Source organism: Arvicanthis niloticus, chromosome X (assembly GCF_011762505.2).
Source record: "Arvicanthis niloticus isolate mArvNil1 chromosome X, mArvNil1.pat.X, whole genome shotgun sequence".
NCBI lineage: Eukaryota > Metazoa > Chordata > Mammalia > Rodentia > Muridae > Arvicanthis > Arvicanthis niloticus.
The window spans coordinates 70,026,068-70,031,685 of record NC_047679.1 but is presented as its reverse complement, the minus strand read 5'-3'; the positions used below and the strand labels follow the sequence as shown (position 1 = coordinate 70,031,685).

Sequence of the window (5,618 nt, the reverse complement as noted above, 5' to 3'; positions counted from 1 at the left end):
TGGCCCAACTTGAGACCTACCTCATCAGCAATCACTATTATCTTACATTATTAATGACATTCTGTTATACTTGTGGACAGGATCCTAGCATTACTGTTCTCTGAGAGGCTCCAATCAGCAGCTAAATAAAACAGATGCAGAGACCCATAGCCAAATATTTGATTGAGTTTAAGTCCTCTTGTGGAAGATTTCGGGGAAGAATTGAGAACCCTGAAGGGAATAGAAACTCCAAAGGAAGACCAAGAGTACCACCTATCTTGTACCCTTGGGGGTCTCAGAAATTGAACAGTCAACCAAGAGCATAAATGAACTAGATCTAGGCCCCCTTCACATATGTAGTAGCCATGCAATTTGGTCTTTATGTGGATAGCCCAACAATTAGAGTGAGGACAATCACTAAAGCTGTTGCTTATCTAGAATATGCTCACCTAACTGAGCTGCCTTGTCTGGGCTCAGTGGGAGAGAATGGCATAGCCCTGCAGAAACTTCATATGCCAGGGTTGGAGGATACACAGCAGGGGATCATCCCACTCTCAGAGAAGTGGAGGGGATGGTGGGAAACTTGAAGGGAAGCAGCAAATAGGATGTAAATTGAATACATAGATAGATAGATAGATAGATAGATAGATAGATAGATAGATAGACAGATAGATAGATAATACAGAAATAAAGAAATATACAGACGTACAGAAATATACAGAAATACAGAAATACAGAAATAATACAGAAGTAAATTTAAATAAAATCAAAGAAAGAAAAAAGTCTGTCAGAATTCTGAGCTAAAACATCTGGCAGCTGAATTATTTCAGTTGGGAGATTTTAATGACTCCTTCTATTTCCTTAGGGGTAATAGGGCTATTTAAACAGTTCAATTGATCTTGACTTAACTTCAGTAAGTGTTATTGGTCTAGAAAAGCATCCCTTTGTTAACATTTTCGAGTTTTGTGGAGTATAGATTTTGAAGTTAGATACAATGATTATTTGGATTTTCTTGTTTGTTACTATGTCTTCCTTTGCATTTTTGATTTTGTTTATTTGAATGTTGTCTCTCAGTCTTTTAATTACCTTAGTTAAGCATTTGCCTCTTATTAATTTTATAAAAGAATCAGTTCTTGGTTTCCTTGATTTTTTTTAATATTTTTTCATTGTTCGTAATTGATTGATTTCAGCCCTGATGTTGATTATTTCCTACTGTCTACTTCTTTTTTAGTAGAACTTTCAGATATACTTTTAAATTGTTTGTATGAGAACTTTCTACATTTTTATGGAGGCTTTAAGTGCTCTGACATTTCTTCTTACTACTCCTTTCATTGTGTGTCTCATAAATTTGGATATGTTGTGCCTTCCTTTTCATTGAATTCTAGCAATCCCTTAATCATTTCCTTTACTTCTTCCCTGGCCTGAAGATCATTGAGGAGATAATATTTCAGTTTCCATGAGTGAATAGGCTTTCTGGTGTTTCTGTTGTTGTTGAAGTCCAGCTTTATAACTTGGTGGTATGATATGTTACAAGTTCATATTTCAATTTACTTGTATCTTTTGAGGCTTGGTCAATTTTGAAGAAAGTTTCATGAGATGATGAGAAGGTATATTATTTTATATTTGCATGAAATATTCTATAGATCTCTGTTAGGTCCATTTGATAAATCTGGTGTATAATTAATCTGCCTTTAGGTTACTTGGGGTTTTTTCCCTTACAACTTTCTATATTTTTTCTTTGTTTTGTAAATTTGTTGTTTTAATTATTATGTGGAGAAATGACTTTTGTCTACTCTATTGGGTATTATATAAGCTTCTTTTGTGTTTTTAGGCATTTCTTCCTTTAGGTTAAGAAAATTTTGTTTTATGAATTTGTTGAAGATATTTTCTGGGCCTTTAAGTTGGGAGTCTATCATTCTACTATTCCTAATATTTTTAGGATTACTTTCTTCATAGTATCACAAATTTACTGGATGTTTTGTGTTAGAAACTTTTTAGCTTTAGCATTTTCTGTGACAGCTGTATTAAATTCTTCTGCCATATCTTCTACACCTGAGATTATTTCTTAAATTTCTTGTATTTGGTGATACTTGTTTTTGTAGCTCCTGTTCTCTTTTCTTTGTTTTCTATCAAAGGATTGCCTCCAGTTGTGTCTTCTTATTACTTCTATATCCATTTTTAGGTCTTGAATAGATTTATTAATGTCTTTTACATATTTTATTGTATTTTCCTGTATTTCTTTAAGAAATTTATTCATTTTCATTTTAAATGCCTCTATCGTCTTTATAATATTAGATTTAAGTTCAGTTTTAGGTGACTATGATTTGTTAGGATATCAGGTCTTGCTTGAATATAATAGGTATTATAGGTAGGTTTTGTTGGTGCCATATTTCCTAGGCTTTTGTTTTTTGTGTACTTATGCTGGCCTTTAGCCATCTGATTGTCCCTAGTGCTGGCAGGCCTGGTATTTCCTGATAGTGGCAGGCTTCCAGGGATGAAATCAGAGGAGCCTGGGCTGCTGGTTTTTCTAGGTTGGGGAAGGCCTCCAGAGGTGCAGGTATATCTCCTTGTCCCTGAGTGTTGCAGTTCTATGTTCATCCTCAACAGCAACAGGCTTCCAGGTATGCAGGTGGAGTTGTGACCTGGAAAATGGAGTACAGAGAGGCCTGATTGGTACTTGCTGTTGCTGATTATTTCCCAGGAGATCTGTCAGGCAAGTAATTGGGCTAGTGATCTCATCTGCAGTCAGTGATGGCCATAGTTATCTTTGATTTTGGTTAGAGGTAGGGATCAGAAAATGGAGCACAAAGGAGACAGGGGAGACCTCAGTGCTAATGGACTTGCTGGATACCAAGAAAGCAGTGGTTTGGAGCTTGGCTTTTCCACCTAATTGTCCTAGCTTTTGTTCTTGATCCTTATTTTTTGCCAGGAATTTATTTGCTCTAGTCATCTAAAATTGATTATACTTAGGAAAATATGTAGGTTAAATTCCAAAAATTATTTTCATGTATGATGTGATCTCCAACTTGAGCAAAACAGCCAAATATTTAAGCAGTGAATACAGTAGTTAAATGACAGTTTTTAATTTGTTTTTATAAAAAGTGGAAGGATAAATATTTGTCTATGATCTCATTAATCCCACCACATGTTCACATATAGGACAGAATAAAAGAACATTTTGGGAGGCATGACAATACCCCATAAAAGAATACTTTATATTTCCTATATGATGTAATTTCTTGAGAAAAGAATGCCATAATTACTGTATGGGGACAAAACAACTTGCTTTCTGTATACTTAGTGGAAAATACATAAATATTAAGTTCCTAATCAACCCATTTACAAAATCCTTTAATTCATTTCCAAGATTTCAATATTGTCTTTCATTCTTCACATTTGATCCTGGAGCCTCTGTGAAATTTTGTTTTTTAGAAATTTGTAGATATGTGTGTTGGTATAACTTTTTCTTTCTTCTTGATACTAGAGAGGCTATATTTCTGACTGGTTTTGCTTTGGGGAAGAAAAATATTTAGATATAAGAGTATTTACTTCAGCTGTGTATGCAGTGGAGGATGGACTTGACAGGCATTGCTGGGAGAGGATGTCCTTAGTTCTGTGAAGGCTGGATGCCCCAGTGTAGGGAATTTGAGGGTGGGGGTGGAAGAGTGGGTGGATGGGTGGCGGCACACCTTTATAGAAGCAGCAGGAGGGGGGACAGAATAGGGAGTTCCTGAGGCAGGGATGGGTAAATGGGATAACATCTGAAATGTAAATAAGAAGAATTTCCAATAAAATGCATAAGTTGGAAAAAGAGAATGTTGGGAAGATGATAAAGATTTGATCTGATCTCTGAAATGGAACATTTTCATTTTGCATTTTTTTCTCTTTCTTTTGTTTATTTGATCTTATGTCTAGATTTTATTTGTGGTTTTGGAGACACTGCTTCCAGTTTTAGAATTACAGGAAACTGTATTTGTTTCGTTTTTGAAATTTCATAGGCTGCGTCTTTTTCCTTCAAGAAGTGAGTACAGCACTTGTTAATTGTTCTCAAAACATTTTTTTTTCATATTTTGACCAGAGAATTGTTGAGATTAAGAGTGATTTGGTCAAGATCATTCAGAACTGGTCTAATGTTTTACTTCCCATAACTCTGAGACCAAGTTGTCTCACAGGAGCCTCATTTAAAGGGGCCTCCAGAAAACTTCTTACCTCCAGTGTGTTTACTGAGGTTGCCATAGCAGCCATGCAACATTCTTCCCCCTTTTCCTTCCTAATCTTAGTGATGTCATAAAGTCATGGGCAATGGGAAAGCTCCTGCTTCCAACCCCCCTCCCCCTCACACACACACAGATGCTGAGCAGCAGCTTTGAGGACAACCCAGTTTTCACTGATTCTTTTCTTCCACACTTAGAAAATATTCATGTGAGAAGTTTCTCTGAATCTCTTGGAAGTGACTTGCTCAGTATCTCTGATGGTAGAGGAAGAACCCATAATCTTAGAGAACATGATTGTGGTGATGAATTCTTAACTCATGAAGATGTCAACGCTTTTCAGACAATGGGTCAGATCGGATGATGGTAAATATGCAAAATGGTATACAGGAGTTACAAAGAAACTTTGGCCAACTTTCAATGGATTTAAATGGGCATTCATTTTGTTTTGCCTCTGTTATGACCTATTCCAAATTAGAAGATGAACCACCAAAGGTTTTCCAGGCCTCAACTCAAACCCACAGGGCTCCAGGAGGAGTAAAAGAAATCTGAAAGGAATTAGAGATTTTAACAGCTGATTAGAAAGAATGGCTGTTGGTCATCATATCCATGACTGAGATCATGTCATTAGAAAGTCAAAGAACAAGACTGGAGATGAAGAGGTCAACCAAGAGTTCATCAATATAAATGAAAGTGATGCTCATACTTTTGATGATAAGTGGCAAAATGAAGTTCTGAAGTACAAGCCTATTGAACAATCAGGAAACACTAGAATGTGAAGCATGAGTCATGAGCATCCAGGGTCATGTGAATTCAAAAGGAGAGAGATAATAAATTGAAATTCAGCCATTGAGAGTAGAAGATCAAACATTTTTGTGGACAAATTTAATGTCAAAGAATTACCTGTGAAAATCCCTAAAAAAATCAAAGAAGTAGCCATGTATTTCATTTGTTTAGTTACTTATTTTAACAAAGAATGTCATGCCATGGTGCTTAATAATACACACAAAAAAAACAATCTCTTGTTGTCAAAGCAATGCTGTACTTCGCAACTTTCTTCTAAATCTGAATCTGAATGTTCTTGCATGTTTTACCTTGACATTGTTCATACTTTAGGAATAAAATTTTGACGTTAAAAAACAAAAAAACAAAAAAAAAACAAAAAAGTACTTACTGAGTCCGAAATGTTTTAGTACTCGGCCATTCGAATTTCCTCTGTTGTGAATTCTTTGTTTAGCTCTGTACTCCATTTGTAATAGAGTTATTTTTTGTCTGGAGTCTAATTTATTCAGTTCTTTTTATATATTGGATATTAGCCCTCTATCTGATGTAGGATTAGTAATGATTTTTCCCATTCTGTTGGTTGCCATTTTGTCTTATTGACAGTGTCCTTTGCCTTACAGGAGCCCTGTGGGCTCCCTGAGCCCA

General features: G+C 35.6%; 1 pseudogene; it reads left to right on the top strand.

The window, feature by feature from the left end:
• The first annotated feature begins 4,281 nt into the window (after positions 1–4,281).
• LOC117695015 (myeloid leukemia factor 1 pseudogene) lies at positions 4,282–5,187 on the top strand (annotated as a pseudogene).
• Positions 5,188–5,618: the final 431 nt, after the last annotated feature.